The 16272-nt window shown below is 46.8% G+C and overlaps 1 long non-coding RNA gene across 1 annotated transcript in view; it reads left to right on the top strand.

Annotated features, from left to right (window-relative positions):
• Positions 1 to 16272, top strand: part of LOC141153972 (uncharacterized) — a 111556-nt gene that overhangs the window by 89239 nt on the left and 6045 nt on the right. The window contains exon 2 of the long non-coding RNA XR_012247374.1: positions 12001 to 12072. This is a non-coding gene — a long non-coding RNA (uncharacterized lncRNA). The remainder of the gene's footprint in view (positions 1 to 12000; positions 12073 to 16272) is intronic.

The raw sequence follows: 16272 nt of genomic DNA, 5'->3' as shown, positions 1-16272 counted from the left end.
GTGTCACATGAACCTGCAACCCCCAATATCACCCTAAAACTGGTAAAGAGATGATGGAAGTTGTTGTCACTTGCCATAATCAGACAGCGGACCATGCAGGAGCCACAGTACTGATGAGACGTAGGCAATAGCACTATTAAACATTTAAATAGTAACTTACATTTCGGTAGATTTTTTTACATGTTTTAGGCTCTTTTATTCTGAGCAGAACGGTGGGGTCCAGATCCTGAGACCCCCACCAATTGCTCAGGTGACCTATTGGTAGTGTGAAACTTAGGGGACAGAAGCCTATGACTTTCTACTGTATCTTTACTCCGCTGTGTGCTCTTGTCTACTGAGCTGCGCACTTTTGCGACATCTTTTAAGTGATTGGTGGGAGTCTCAGGACCTGGTTCCCAATGATCTGCTCAGAATTAGGCTAGGGTCACACAACCGATTTCTCTCCATCTGAGAAAATCGCTCCGATTATGCTTATCAGACTCTGATCAGAATGGGATCTGATTTTCTCAGAGGTGTAGCAAAAACCTTTCTTCTCCTTCTGTCACGGGTGTGTCAGGTGTGACAGACAGTCGCTCTGGATCTGGCTGTAGAAGGTCACTGTGCTTAGCATTGCAGACACCTTCTTGATCCTCTCATCTCTATAGTATAGTTACATCCTTCTCCATTCAGGGTTTGGATTCTTGCTCGGCAATAGGTGCAGAACCTATATAGGGACGATAGGGTAGGCAGAGTGATATTAGATCTGCCTAGGGGTCTCCACTCCCCCTTTCCCAAGTTGCTGGACTCCCTTCCCCCTCTTACCATCATTGTACACTTATTCCTTCTGTCACGGGTATGTCAGAAGTGATAGACAGTCGCCCTGCAGTTAGTTGCAGGAGATCTCTCTGTTTCGCGTTACAGACATCTTCTTAGAGGCTGCCTCTAGGACCCAGCGGCTACCTTCCCCTGGCTAATTAATTCCCTGGTCTGGATGTAAAAATACCTGCTCTGTATCAGAGGGAGGTGTCGGCGATATTCATTACTACTTGTGAAGGCTTTAGCAAGAGCAGTACTTCATCCTCTCTGGAGCTTGAGGACGTGTGCGCATTTGTCTGGAGTTCGTCTAAAGCTAAGCAATTTTCCCCTGTTTGTGTACCCTTGTTGTCTATAGTGTTTAGTGGAGATCGACTAGTGCTCATCTCCTCCCTTCCCTAGCCATAGCCATACGCCAGGGAAAGACAGGGCGAGGCACGCATGCGGTGATTGGTGAAGAGCCAATACAGGGACGTTAGGGGAGACAGGGTGACGCTAGATCAACCTAGGAGGTCTCCACTTCCCCCTTTCCCTAGAGTCTTGGCTCCCTTTCCCTCTTCCCTTTGTGTTGCACTAAGTCTTTCCCACACCTTGCGTGACATTATCGCAGGCCGAGCACATTTTGAAAAGGAAAAAGAAAAAAAAAAGAGACTGACACTTTTGTTTGTTTTTTTTCTGTGTGTTTTTGGGCGTGGACCTTTTTTTTTTCCCTTTCTCCCTTGGTATTGGTTCAGTTGCAGAGCTTGCAGAGCGGCTGCGCGGTGTCTCTGGAGGTGAATGACCTCCGCTGTGAGGTTCAACAGCAGCATCAGCGGCTACAGGTCGCCAATGTGGGGGCCTCTGCAGGTAGGCCTGTCCAGCCTGAACCCAAGGTTGCCCTCCCAGACAGGTTTTCAGGCGGTAGGGACAAGTTTTTTGTTTTCAAGGTGGCCTGCAAACTATATTTTAAACTTCGTCCCTATTCCTCCGGAAATGAGGAGCAACGGGTTGGTATTGTGATCTCTCTGTAGCAGGGAGATCCTCAGTCATGGGCGTTTTCTTTATCGCAGGACTCGGTTTGTCTCCAGTCTGTGGAGGGGTTTTTCGGGGCTCTGGCCCTCATCTATGATGACCCTGACAGAGTCGCCTTGGCTGAGTCTAGGCTACGTCGCCTTCAGCAGGTCAGTGGAAACACACAGTTCGGAATTCCGTAGATGGGCAACAGATTCTAAATGGAATGACTCAGCCCTTAGAAGTCAATTTTGTGAGGGGCTTACTGAAAGGTTGAAAGATGCCTTGGCAGTGTATGAAACCCCTCAGTCCTTGGAGGCTGCCAAGTCGTTGGCCATACGTCTTGATAGACGCCTTCAGGATAGACGGGTGAGACCATCTTCTCCGGGGCCTTCTTGTCGGGGTTGTGTACCTCTGCCAGGGGGGGGTCTGGCAGTGAACCAGTACTGGGGGAGGTGGAGGAACCCATACAGTTAGGGGGTGTCTCTGCATCATACATCTCCCCGGAGATTCTCAAGAAAAAAGGCGTATGTTTTTTTTGTGGGAAAAAGGGACACTTTGTTGGGACCTGTCCTTCATTTCCTAAACAAAAGGAGACTCGATTAACTCTTGATAGTCTGGAGTTGGACAAACAAGGGGTGCATTTGTGGCCAAACTGCAGTTCCCGCTTTGTCCTGACAGCAGAGGTGGTGCTAGAGAGCAAAACTGAGAAAATTTCTGTGTTTGTTGACAGTAGAGCCAGAGTCAGCATGGTTAATGCTGAGTTTGTGAAAACTCATGGTCTTGCTTGCTGTACTTTAGATAAACCTATTTCAATTTTCGCCATTGACTCGGTGCCACTTGCACAGAAAGCATTTACTCAGATTGTACATAATGTAAAACTGAGGGTGGGGTCAGTTCATTGTGAATTAACCCCTTGCTATGTTCTGGACAATCTTCCTACTCAGATTGTCTTGGGTATACCTTGGCTTGTTAAACATAACCCGTTGGTGGATTGGCAAACTGGGGACATTATTGAATGGGGAGATTACTGTCATGAGAACTGTTTAGATACTTCCCTTGCTACTGTCTCTACGGAAATATTACCTGCTTTTCTGTCTGGTTTAGAGGACTTTTTTCTCAGAGGGAATGCCTCCTCATCGTGCTTATGACTGTCCTATTAACCTGACCCCCGAAGCTAAACTACCGAAGACCAGACTGTATAATCTTTCTGGCCCTGAGAGACAAGCCATGAAGGATTTCATTGCGGAAAGTCTGGAGAAGGGACATATCAGACCCTCATCTTCGCCCATGGCGGCAGCATTCTTCTTTGTGAAGAAAAAGATGGCGGTCTACGTCCCTGTTTAGATTTCCGGGAATTAAATCAAATTACCATCCGTGATCCATACCCTCTTACTCTGATTCCAGATTTGTTCAGCCAGGTTGTGGGAGCTAAGGTATTCTCCAAGTTGGATTTAAGAGGAGCCTACAACCTGGTTAGAATAAGAGAAGGGGACCAATGGAAGACAGCATTCAATACCCCGGAAGGTCATTTCTAGAGTCTGGTTATGCCTTTTGGTTTGACCAATGCACCTGAGATATTCCAGCATTTCATAAATTATATTTTTCATCATTTGGTGGGGAGGTTTGTGGTGGTCTATCTGGACGATATTTTGATTTACTCACCTGATTTTGAGACTCATCGGGGGATGTTAAGCAGATGCTCCAGATATTAAGGGATAACAAACTTTATACCAAACTGGAAAAATGTGTTTTCGCTGTTCATGAGGTGCAGTTTTTGGGGTACTTGTTGTCATCTTCTGGTTTTCTGATGGATCCAGAGAAGATCGGTGCAGTCCTTGATTGGGACCGTCCCAAGAACCTGAAGGCTCTACAACGTTTTCTGGGCTTTACTAATTTTTACTGGAAATTCAACCAAAATTACTCAGTAATCGTGAAACCCCTTACAGACATGGCTAAGAAGGGGTCTGATTTTTCCAAATGGTCGGATGCCTCCCTCCAGATTTTTCTTCTTTAAAGAATCATTATGTCACTGCACCTATACTCAGTCAACCCAATGTTTCCCAAACCTTTATTGTGGAGGTTGATGCTTCGGATGTGGGGGTTGGGGTGTGTTGTCTCAGGGTCCATCCTCTGGTAAGTGGCGTCCATGCACCTTCTTTTCTAAAAAAATTGTCTTCGGCTGAGAGAAATTATGACGTGGGTAATAGGAAACTTTTGGCGATCAAATTGGCGTTCGAAGAATGGCAACATTGGTTAGAGGGGGCTGTCCATCCTATTACTGTTATTACTGACCATAAGAACCTGTCATATCTCCAGTCAGCTAAACGTCTTAACCCTAAGCAAGCCAGATGGTCCCTGTTTTTTACTAGGTTCAATGTTGTTGTCACTTTTCATCCAGGGGTCAAAAATGTCAAGACTGTTGCTTTGTCCCGGAGCTTCCCTGGTGGTGGTGACCATGAGTACCCTGCCCCAATATTACAGAAGGGGTAGTTATTTCGGCATTGTATCCTGAACTGGAGGGTGAGGTGTTGGAGGCTCAGGGAGATGCCCCAGCCTCCTGCCCTTCAGGAAGGTTATTTGTATCATCCAATCTGCGCCACAAAGTAGTTAAGGAACATCATAGCTCTGTACTTGCTGGTCACCCAGGTGGTAAGTCAACCGCCGACCTCCTCTCTCGTCGTTTTTGGTGGCCAGGGTTGCATCGGGATGTGATTGAACACGTAGCTGCTTGTAGTATTTGCACGCGGTCTAAGGTTTCGCATACTCATCTGTCTGGTACTCTTCTTCCGCTACCTATCCCTAGTAGGCCATGGACACACTTGTCCATGGATTTTATTACTGACCTACTTGTTTCTACAGGCAAAACTGTGTTTTGGTGGATGTAGATAGGTTCAGTAAACTGGTTCACTTCATCACATTACCGGCACTTCCCAATGCTAAGACACTTGCCCAGGTGTTTATAAATGAGATCGTGAAGCTTCACGGGGTTCCCTCCGATGTGGTGTCAGATCGGGGATCGGGGGACCCAGTTTGTTTCCAAGTTCTGGAAAGCATTCTGTTCTCGACTGGGAGAGCAGCTGTGCTTTTCCTCTGCCTTCTACCCTCAGTCGAATAGACAGACCAATCACAGTTTGGAAACCTACCTCAGCTCTTTTGTCTCCGAAAATCAGGAGGATTGAGCATCCTACTTACCGCTGGCAGAATTTGCCATTAATAATAATCGTCAAGAATCCACTGGCAGGTCACCGTTCTTTGGTGCATACGGTTATCACCCACAGTTTGTTACCTTTAGTGGGGGAGGAGCTTCTGGAGTTCCTGAGGAGGAACGATTTGCTTCGTCGCTCTTCTCGGTGTGGCGGGGGGGGGGGGTGCTGAGTAATTTAAAGATCATGGGAGACAGGTATAAACGCATGGCTGACAGAAAACGCTTGCCAGGTCTGTACCTGAATGTAAATGACTGTGTGGTTGTCTACCAGGAATATTAAGTTGAAAGTCTCTTCCTGGAAGCTTGGACCTAGATGTATTGGTCCCTACAAAATAATCGCCGTCATTAACCCAGCAGCGTTTCGTCTTGAGCTTCCTCAGTGTTATGATCTGCTACAGGGACTAAGGAAAAACAGGAGAACTGTCCCTACAATAGAACTAAACTAGATCCCTACGATGTAACGGGGAACCTGATCCTGCGATCAGACCCGCTAAAGTCCTCGGCTAGTCTGAACGAAGACCTATAGATGTGAGGGAGGGATCCCTACAAGAACTAGGGACTGGGATAAGTTGGACACCTCCTAGCAGAAATAGTAGCAGTCAAAGACAAACACACAACAAAAAGCATAGAGGTCAGAAGACCTAGCAAAACTAACAGAGAACGGCAACAGAGCACCAAGCTAGCTCAAGAGTAGTAAATACAATGAAGTCCAGCAAGACCAGGAGGGCGGAGCCGGATTAAATAGGCAAAAATGGTCATGTGACCAGTAAAGCTAACAGGAGAGTTCTAACAGTACCCCCTCTTCTAAGAGGATCCTCCGGATCCCCTAGGCCCAGGCTTACCAGGAAACCTCCTGTGAAACGCTCTGACAAGTCTGGAAGCAGAAACATCATCCGCCCTCACCCATGAGTTATCCTCAGGTCCGAAACCCTTCCAAGCGACGAGATACTGCAAACTCCCTCTATACCGTCTAGAATTTAGGATGCGGGAAATTTCATATTCCCCGTCCTCCACCACCGGAGGAACAGTGGCAGAGGCGTCACCATCAGACACATCAGCTTTTTTCAACAGAGAAACATGAAACACCGGGTTAATCTTCCAGGACGTAGGAACCTCCAACCTAACAACAGATTGGTTAACTATCTGAAGCACCTTAAAGGGCCCTACGAACTTGGGACCCAATTTTTTAGAAGGAATCCTCAATCGCAGATTCTTAGAGGACAACCAAACCATGTCACCAACAGCAAACAAAACCTCTTGCCGTTTCCTATCAAAGTACCTCTTAGATTTTTTGTTAGCCTCCTGAAGATTACCACGCACATCCGTCCAAACTCTCTCCAAATCACCGGAAAAACTCTCCTCCTCAGGCACAGCCGAAACCAATTTGGAGAATGACCCAAAAGACGGATGTCTCCCAGAACAACAAAAAAAAGGCGAACACCCAGCAGAAGAGGATGTATGGTTGTTAAGAGCAAATTCAGCAAGTGGCAGAAACTCAGACCACCCCTCTTGATTGTCTGCCACAAAACAACGCAAGAACTGCTCAACATCCTGGTTCTTCCTTTCTGTCTGGCCATTAGACTCAGGATGATATCCAGATGAAAACGACAAATGAACTCCCAACCTGTCACAAAAGGCACGCCAAAAACGAGCCACGAACTGAGGTCCCCTATCAGAAACAATGTCAGTAGGAACACCATGTAGTCTGACAATTTCCTTGACAAAGGCCTTAGCGAGTGTCTTAGCGCAAGGCAGTTTGATGAAGGGAACCAAGTGACACATCTTGCTAAAACGGTCCACGACCACCCAGATGACCGTGAAACCTTCAGAGGGGGGAAGGTCAGTAATAAAGTCCATAGCCAGATGTGTCCAAGGTGCACTAGGAACCTCCAGAGGGCAAAGCAACCCCGCAGCAGGAGCATGCGAAGACTTGGATCTAGCACACACAGTACATTGGCGCACCCACTTAATGACTTCCTTCTGCCATCCAGGCCACCAAAAACTGCGACCCACAAGTCTCTTGGTCTCAGAAATTCCTGGATGACCTGCCAACCGAAACTCATGACACTCAACAAACAAATCTCTCCTAAAGGTCCTAGGCACAAACAACCTCCCATGGGGAGTGTTAGTTGGGGCATTCTCCTGAGCTTTAAGAAACTCATCCTCCAAAACGGAGTCCAAAGCAGCAATCACAACACCTTCTTGTAAAATGCTCTCCTCTTCCTCCTCAACACCGACCATGGGAGAAAAGCTGCGAGACAAAGCATCCGCTTTAACATTCTTGGTACCCGGGATGTAAGTAACGGAAAAATTAAACCGCGAGAAAAAAAGTGCCCACCTAGCCTGACGGGCATTCAAGCGCTTGGCAGCATCAAGATAGGTCAGATTTTTATGATCAGTGAAAACCTGAATGGGAAATTCAGCACCTTCCAAGAGGTGACGCCAGTGTTCAAATGCGAGTTTAATCGCCAGCAATTCCCGATTACCAATATCGTAATTAAGTTCAGTCTCAGAAATTTTTTTGGAAAAAAAGGCACAGGGATGTACTCCATCCTTGCTTTCCTGAGACAACACCACACCGACCCCCACCGAAGAAGCATCAACCTCAACCAAAAACGGCTTAGTCACATCAGGCTGCATAAGGATGGGAGCAGAGGTGAACCTCTCCTTTAGAAACACAAAAGCTTCAATGGCCTCAGAAGTCCACTGAACCGCATCAGCACCTTTCCTGGTGAGATCGGTCAGAGGTTTGACAATAATAGAAAAATTTTTTATGAATTTTCTGTAATAATTGGCGAAACCCAAAAACCTCTGTATCGATTTCAAACCAATAGGCCTAGGCCATTCCTGCACAGCTTGAACTTTAACCGGGTCCATCTCAAAACCTTCACTGGAGATAATGTAGCCCAAAAAACTAACTCTCTGTACAGCGAACTCGCATTTCTCCAGCTTAGCAAAAAGCGAATTGTCCATTAATAACTGTAATACCTCACGTACGCTCCGCCAATGAGATTCCAGATCAGGCGAATAAATCAGAATGTCATCCAAATACACAACCACATTTTTGCCGATCAAAGGTCTAAGGATGTCATTAATCAGATTCTGAAAAAATGCTGGAGCATTAGTAAGACCAAAAGGCATAACCAGATGACCCACAGGAGTGTTAAAAGCAGTCTTCCATTCATCACCCTCCTTCATGCGCAACAAATTGTATGCCCCCCGGAGATCAATTTTAGAGAACCACTTGGCCCCCACTAACTGGTTAAATAAATCAGGAATCAATGGCATTGGGTAAGGATTGCGCACAGTAATTTTATTAATCTCACGAAAGTCCAGACAAGGACGTAAACCGCCATCTTTTTTTTTTACAAAAAAAAATCCAACAGCCACAGGAGACTTGGAAGGTCTAATGTGACCAGCGGCCAAGCTTGTCTGTATGTATTCCTCCAAAGCCTTCCTCTCAGGAATAGTAAGGTTAAATAAACGACTTTTAGGAAGAGTCGCTCCAGGGACAAATTCAATGGTACAATCATAGTCTCTATGGGGAGGCAAAACCTGCGAATCCTTCTCAGAAAAAACTCTCCAAAAATCCTGAATAGGTACAGGTAATTCCCCTTTATCCACAGCAGCAATGCGCCCGTTACAACACTTGTCATAACACTTAGGGCTCCAGGACTTAATTTCATTGGTAGACCAATCCAGTACAGGATTGTGAAATTTTAACCAGGGTAACCCCAATATTACTGGAGAAGGCAAATTATCCAATACCACCAAATCCAAATTCTCTTGATGAATACCATTAATAGTGAGGGGAAATTCACAGACCTTGTGAGTAACACTCTTCAAGGGAGAGCCATCAACAGAAACCACAGCAATAGGGGATGACAAAGTTTTAGGTTCTAATCTAAGTTTTTCCAAGAATCCCCCATCAATCACATTCAGAGTAGAACCACAATCCACAAATACCCGAAATTCAATTAATTCATCCTGAGCAGCAGTAGTGGCAGATAGGAATACTCCCTTAGAATTTAAACAGGCAATACGGGCATAACTGACCATTTTTTTTTCTTTCTTCAAACGAAGCACACAGCTCTTAATAAAATGACCAGAATTTCTGCAATAGAAGCACAAGCCTTCAGAAAGCCTGCGATCTTTTTCCTGAGAGCGGGGTGTCATCGCTCCAATCTCCATCGGCTCTCCATTGTCAGCACAGACCCTCTCAAGACTCGGAGCTGACATAGCAGAGGATTTGCTCTCATTAACCCTTGCACGCAGTCTCCTGTCCACCCGTATAGCTAATTGCATAGCCTCCTGCAAGTTTCCAGGTGTGGGATAAGCAATCAGTAAATCCTTAACCCTTTCACCTAGCCCTGCAAAAAACAAGCTTTTCAAAGCTGAATCGTTCCACCCCACCTGGGCAGACCACCGACGGAAGTGAGAACAATATTTTTCCACATTACCTGATCCCTGCCTCAGATGTCTCAATTCAGACTCAGCAGATGAGACACGATCAGGATCATCGTACAACAAACCCAAAGCAGAAAAAAAACTATCCACTGATCTAAAGCACGGATCACTAGGTTGGAGAGAGAAGGCCCATCCCTGAGGATCTTTGCGCAAAAGTGACATTATGAACCCTATGCGCTGTGATTCATCACCAGAGGACCCGGGTCTCAAACGAAAATACAATAAACAAGCATTTTTAAAAGAAAAAAAATCTTGTTGTTCGCCAAAAAATAAATCAGGCAGACGTACCTTTGGTTCCACAAAATGTGCTCCAGAACAGCTACTCACATGTTGTTGGAGCTTGGCCACCTCCAGAGAGAGTCCCTGCAAGCGTTGAGCCAAATCTTGCACCGAGACCATGATGGAAAACTGGAGGTCTTTTTTTAGAGAAAATTATTTTTTTTTCTTTTAGGGCTGGACTTACTGTTATGATCTGCTACAGGGACTAAGGAAAGACAGGAGAACTGTCCCTACAATAGAACTAAACTAGATCCCTACGATGTAACGGGGAACCTGATCCTGCGATCAGACCCGCTAAAGTCCTCGGCTAGTCTGAACGAAGACCTATAGATGTGAGGGAGGGATCCCTACAAGAACTAGGGACTGGGATAAGTTGGACACCTCCTAGCAGAAATAGTAGCAGTCAAAGACAAACACACAACAAAAAGCATAGAGGTCAGAAGACCTAGCAAAACTAACAGAGAACGGCAACAGAGCACCAAGCTAGCTCAAGAGTAGTAAATACAATGAAGTCCAGCAAGACCAGGAAGGCGGAGCCGGATTAAATAGGCAAAAATGGTCATGTGACCAGTAAACTAAAAAAAAACTAACAGGAGAGTTCTAACACTCAGGCCCTTAAGGTCCACAATGTTTTCCACAGGTCCTTACTCATAAAATAGGTGGAACCTCTTGAGCCCTCACCTCTACCACCGCCCCCAGTAATGGTTGATGGTAATCTGGCGTTTCAGATTTCGAGGATTGTAGATTCTCGTCTCCAACGTTGTTCCCTGCAATACTTGGTGCATTGGAAGGGTTATGGTCCAGAAGAGAGGATGTGGGTTTCAGCAGCAAAGGTGAACACTCCCAGGTTGGTTAGTTCATTCCACACCTCTTATCCTGAGAAACCTGGTCCTGACTGTCCGGAGGCCACTCGTATAAGGGGGTACTGTCAACGGTGTGTCAGATGTCACAGACAGTCGCCCTGCAGTTGTTTGCGGAAGATCTCTTTGTTTGGCATTACAGACATCTTCTTAGCTGTTTCACTCTAGGACCCAGCGGCTACCTCCCTCCTGCTCTAATTGACACCCAGACCTGGGTGTTTAAATAGTTTCACTTTGCTACAGGGCGGTGACGGTGATATTCATATATTTCCTTGTGAAGGCTTGGAGCGAGTGCAGTCTGTTTACTTCCTCTTTAGTGCTAAGAGGACGTGTGCGTTATCTCTCTGAAGTCCGCTCAAGCTAAGTTATCTTTCCCCCGTGTCTGTCTACCTTGTTGTCTTTAGTTGTTAGTGGGGATCAACTAGTGCTCATCCCCCCCCTTCCTTATCAGGGACAAGCGCTAGGGAAATACAGGGATAGTTTCCTGTGCGGCGATTTGTGAAGAACCAATATAGGGACGGTAGGGGAGACAGCGTGATATCAGATCAGCCTAGGAGTTCTCCACTCCCCCCTTTCCCTAGAGTCTGGGCTCCCTTCCCCTCTTCCCTTTGTGTTGCACTTAGTTTTTCCCACACCTTGCGTGACACCCCAGGACGACCCACCATGTTTGGTAATAACAGATTATGCGAACATGCATGTAAATTCTTGACTATTATTTGAAGCCTTTGGTGCGGAATCTCCTGTCGTACATTATGGCCACTGCGGACGTAGAATCCTTATACGCATCAATCAATCATGAGGACGGTATTATAGCAGTGAGGTTTTTCCTCAGTTAGACCAATATGGATCATCAACTAATTGATCTACTTCTCCAATTATTGCGTTATGCATATTTTTTCCTTTTTAAGGATAGGATATACCTCCAGGAGAGAGGCATGGCTATGGGGGCCTTTTGTGCGCCCTCATATGCGTGCTTCTTCCTGGAGTATTGGGAACATAATATAAAATTCCCAGAAGGGGAAGTAGGAGCGGTCCATATGTGGGTCTGCTTCATTGATGATCTTTTTGTGATTTGGCAGGGGGGTGTGCACCAACTTAATGGCTTCTTTCAAGAGCTTACCAACAATCAATGGAACATTCAACTGACATATACGTCGAGCCCTGTGGAAATTGAATTCTTAGACCTTAAGATTAGGAGGGAGTCAGATGGTCAAATCTCAACGGATATTTATAGGAAAAAGACGGCAGCAAATTCTTTGCTGAGTGCAAAATCCTCTCACCCTCCACAAGTGATCAAATCAATCCCTACAGGTCAGTTCCTCACGGGAACTGTTTGAGAATCAAGCAGGTGAACTTAAGAAACGATTTAAAGGCCGTAATTATAATGATGATGTCATCCAACAGGGCTACAACAGAGCGGTGGCGACTCCGAGGGGTCAACTCTTGAAAACCAAACAAAAGAAAAGGGATGATCAGGTGAGGCTGATAACCCCTTACCATGCACAATGGAGAGAGATGTCTGATATTGTCAGGAGATATTGGCCAATATTACTTTCAGACCCCATATTAAATAGGATTATATCCTCTAAACCTTTGATAACCCCTAAAAATTCTCAAACTCTAAATGATATGCTCATAAGGAGCCATTACATGCCTCCGACGCCACAAATACCATTTACGGGATTTTCTGGTCCAAAATGGGGTTGTTACTCATGTGACTCATGTGGAGCATGTCTTCAGGTTGATAGGGCATTTGATTTTTTTGATACTCGGACATTTAAAATCCTTCATCGTATAACTTGTCGCTCGACAGAAGATTACAGGGCAATTTACCCTTGTAAACTGATATACATTGGCCTCACTTCTAGAGAATTTCGTGTGAGAATAATGGAGCACATACGTGACACTAAAAATGCTGCTAAGATTACAGACCCAAATGAAAATATCCCTAAAGATTTCCGTTATTGTCACAGCTGTAATTGGCGTTTCCTACGGTTTCGTGGGATAGATCAAATCCACTTAGGTGTGAGAGGTGGTGATGCTAAAACGTTATTGCATCAGACGGAGGCAAAATGGATTACAGTCCTTCATATTGTCAAACCTAAAGGTGTGAATGACTTTGTGAGCTTTGCTCCATGTAGTCTCGACATTGCTGCGATCATAAAAACTACATCTTTTTTATAATGTATAAAATTTTTATTATATCATATCTTTATTATACTTTAATATATTATGAAATTAGATGGCATTATACGAATTATTTTGCTTTGTCTTATTATTTCTGTTCTTTTCTATTTTAAAGATGTCACATGACCTTTTGATTGTATGATGACTCCTTCAAAAAATGAAGATCATAGTTCCGTATATATTCTCTTGTAACAAGATCTCTTACTACTGTACAATGTATATATGCCCATACTCATAGTTATGAATGATGTTTTGGTACCGTATAACGCATGTATTCTCACACCTAAAACGGCATCTTTGCCCTGGTGTGCGTGTGCGCCGCGTCATCGTGGCCTCTCCCCCTGTGTCCGGCTTCCAATCGGAGCTCCGGCTGCGCTGACATGCGCTGTCAAACTTCCGGGACGCCGGCCGGAGGGGGCGAGGCGTGATGGGCGGAATACATGCGCCGGCTGTCATGGATAGTCACAGGTGATTTTTTTATTTTATACACTATACATACTCGGACATAGGACTGACTCAGTACCTCCCGAAGAAGCTGAACACGAAACACGCGTTGGGGTACGGGGCAGTGTGGTTCCTAAAAATGGCACAGGGTTGGTAAGGCATTGTATATGACTCGCCCCCTGGGCCATGGGGCACTCAGATCCGGGCAATAGGGGAACGATGGGGGTAGTAGTGGCGACCCGGCCCGTGGCTCAGGGTGGTCAGACCAGTGGTAGTCCCTTTATAAGTTTTAAGTGATGTCCGACTACGCCACCCGTGGATTGCGGTCAGTGCGGACCGCCTCTGCCAGGTAGACCGCTGGGGCTGATGATGTATGCAGCTGGGATAGTGTGACTCCCCACGGGAAGAGTGCGGCCCCAGGGCAGTATAATGGAAGATGGGGGTGATGGTGGAGGGCGTCCCAGTACCGTTAGTGCTGGAGGAGCAAGGAGCACACAGACAACAGATTGCAGTCCAAGGTCTTTACTAGAACAGGTGAACTGACCCACAAACAGTCCCGGCTAGGAGGGGACCTGGATGTCTGAGAGCAATTGGGAAATTGGCCCTGGTTAGGGTGAGGGTGTAGGCCTACCGTGCTCTCTGCGCTCCTTCTGGCTATCTCCTCCTGATAGGGTAACAGCCCACGGTCCCGAGCTCACCGTGTATTCTCGCCTGTATGGCCTGCAACGTGGGTCCCTTTCTACTCCCGGCCTGGTACGGCTTTGCTGGTCCCTTCAGTTGTGGCAGAGCCTCCGGGCTTCTTAGGCCAAGGAACATACAGTCCCCTGCGGACTGGTTATCTGCTGCAGGACGAGGAATCCTCACAGCCTCAGACACCAAGTCTGGTAAAATGGAGTTCTTTGTCTGCCAAGACAGGCTCACTTCGCCTCTTGTCTCTGGCTTGTGGCTCTCCTACTGCCACACTTCCTCTTAGGGTGCAATACAACTGTCCCTCTCTGCTCTGGTACACCTCTCAGTCCTGAGACAGGTCGTCCAGTTCTCTCTAACCCTGCCCCCAGTTCCAGCTTTTATAGGGGCAGCCTGCTCCCCCTACTGGCCTGAGACAGGAGGTATTGCATGCTAATGTTCCCCTGACTAGAGAACCTCCCCCTTGCTCTCAGACACAGCTTTATTATATTTGTGGCATCCAGGCCAGGGTGACACATTCCCCCCTAGTAAAATTTAGTACTCCGGGACTAAACAGTAAACAAAGACAATATGCATGACCATAAAACATTATCAGGAAAGTGACGCACAAATTGAGTTCTTAAGGTCACAGTGTGGTTTGTGACCGGGTGTCCATATCACCAACACAACGGGGAGCCTTAACCAGGTGGGGAGTCTGTCTTACTCCTAGTCCTTTACAGTCTTAGTTCATTCCTTGGTTAGGCTCCGAACGCAGTCCATACAAGGTCCCGGTTATTAAAAGTCCATAACCTTTGAGTCCTTAAGGTAACTGCAAGAAACTGAAACACAGAATTACCAAACATGCATGTAACTTTGCAAACATTTCAACATTTGGCAACAGGGTTATTTACAATTTTAGTGCACCCTATATTCTCCAGCGAGCGGGTATCTGCCCCTTTGTGCTCCTGGTTGACCTCCTTAACCCACTGTCTGGTAGTGGACCGACCTGGCTTTCCCCACTAGCGTTAGGGGTACAGCTACCAGCTTGGTGTACAGGTAGGGCAGGCAGCTGTCTGCGGGTCCTTTGGGTTACCGCAGGCATGGCAGGCTCACTGTCAGCAGAGGGTTGACTCTCCTGGGCTGCTGGTACAGGCTCTTCTGTCTCTGGAACTGCTTGCTCTTCTTCACCTTCCGGCTCTGGTGTAGGTTGTTGCTGGGCCGGTTGCAGGAAATGCAGGACGGGTACCACTATGGCATCAATTATTCGAGTCCAGGACTGAGAGAACTCTCCGAGAACGGTGCTGATCATTTCTTCCTTGTCCTCTGCGGGTTCAAGGTCACTTTGATCCTCTTCTGCACCACGGAGTTGCTCGGGGCACCTTTTTAGGTGGTCTCTGGAGACGGTACTAATGGTTTCTCCTCCATCCTTGGTGATCACGCACACCTTCGGGTTGTCGTGATCAGACTGCAGTACGGTGTAGGGTTCCCTTTCCCACTGGTCGTCCAACTTATGAAGCCTTCTCTTTCGCTTCAGGACCTGCTCACCAGGTTCTAGGGGACCAGCAGAGGCGTGTTGGTTGAAGAGTTTTTCTTGCCTCTCTCTCACCTGGGCCAGGCTCTTCTCCACACTCTCCTGTACCTTCTTGTACTGCAGTTGCCTTTCCGTATCCCAGTCCGCATCCGGGGAGGTGTCCTCAGGAGTTAGGACTCCCATCTGCAGGTCTACGGGCAGCTTACCTGGTCTGGCTCGCATCAGGTAAGCCGGGGTGCAGATTGTAGCATTCACCGGGATATGGTTGTATAAGTCCATCAGGTCCGGCAGTTTTTCTGGCCACAGGCTGCGCTCCTCCAGGGGCAACGTCTTCAGGAGATCAATGACTATATTGTTCATTTTCTCACACATCCCGTTGGTTTGTGGGTGGTAAGGCGTTGTCCGAATCTTCTTACAGCCATAGAGGTTGCAGAACTCTTGGAAGATTTCAGCCTTGAACGCTGGACCCTGGTCTGTCAGGACTTGTTCCGGATACCCGTGTGGACGGCAGAAGTATTGCTGGAAGGCTCTGACCGCCGTTTGGGCTGTCAAGTCTTTCACCGGGACCACCACTAGAAAACGGGAATAGTGGTCCACAATTGTCAGGGCGTAGATGTATATTGACCGGCTTGGAGCCAATTTGACGTGGTCTAGGGCTACCAGCTCAAGAGGTTGCTGCGTGACGATGGGCTTCAAGGGTGTCTTCTGGCTGGTGCGGTCTTTTCTCCTTAAGTTACAAGGGCCACAGTCCCGGCACCACTTCTTTACAGCACCTCTCATGCCAACCCAAAAGAACCGTCCTCTTAGCAGGAACTCCAGTTTCTTCCAACCGAAGTGCCCCGCTCTGT

The sequence above is a fragment of the Phyllobates terribilis genome, unplaced genomic scaffold, assembly GCF_046119375.1.
Source record: "Phyllobates terribilis strain yellow unplaced genomic scaffold, ASM4611937v1 Scaffold_7__3_contigs__length_470593459, whole genome shotgun sequence".
In the NCBI taxonomy this organism is placed as follows: Eukaryota; Metazoa; Chordata; class Amphibia; order Anura; family Dendrobatidae; genus Phyllobates; species Phyllobates terribilis.
This window is presented reverse-complemented; position numbering and strand designations above follow the sequence as displayed.